This window comes from Haemaphysalis longicornis, unplaced genomic scaffold, assembly GCF_048455015.1.
Source record: "Haemaphysalis longicornis isolate Haplotype H1 unplaced genomic scaffold, Haemaphysalis longicornis Haplotype H1 scaffold_11, whole genome shotgun sequence".
NCBI lineage: Eukaryota > Metazoa > Arthropoda > Arachnida > Ixodida > Ixodidae > Haemaphysalis > Haemaphysalis longicornis.
The window spans coordinates 55,708,143-55,708,920 of NW_027526214.1; positions in this window are offsets into that span (position 1 = coordinate 55,708,143).

Here is a 778-nt window from a genome sequence, read left to right on the forward strand (position 1 = left end):
TTTTCCTCCCTTTGACTTTCTTCTTCTGAAGATACGTTATTAAAATAGGCGACGGAAGACCAGTGGATATGTATGAGCCTACAAAATTTTGCTAGGGCATCGATAGGTTCCGTTCTGCAGTTACACGAAAGTCACCTTACCAAGTGTTTACAGAGCTCACACCGTTTTCAGCGCATTCTTTCATCGCTCCCTTTGCGCCGATTACAAAGACATGGAATATTCGCTTTAATTTATTTCTTCGACTTCTGTTATTGACACCGGGTGGCACACGGCGTGGAGAGATAGGTAGAAAATTCTCAATTTACTCGAAAAATCATCTACAGTGTTTACTTCTGCAGTTATCTGGGCAGTCCATTACTGCCATGTACATTCCGTCCAACAGATTTTTCACCTCATATCTGCATCGAATTCGTCTTGTATATATAAAGACATTGTACAGGGTGGCGTTATCTCTTCTTTAAATTTATTTTCAAAAGATCGGGTAGCTCACCGTGAGAACGCACAGGTGAAGAATTCTCATACTACTGAAATCACGAAAAGCATACATAAGGTTTGTTTTTACGCTTATAGCAATAATCGCCCTCATGCATATACAGAGTGTTCAAAATTTTTTATCCACGTTTTTACCTCGCTCTCTTCCAGCCGGTTACAGACACAAGCACAACAAGCGTTGTATTTCTCCTTTCACCACTTTTGAAACTAGCCGTTGTGTGCTTCGCGAAGAGACAGGTGAAAAGTTCTCGGCATAATAAAGTCATCTACAGTATATACACGTTTT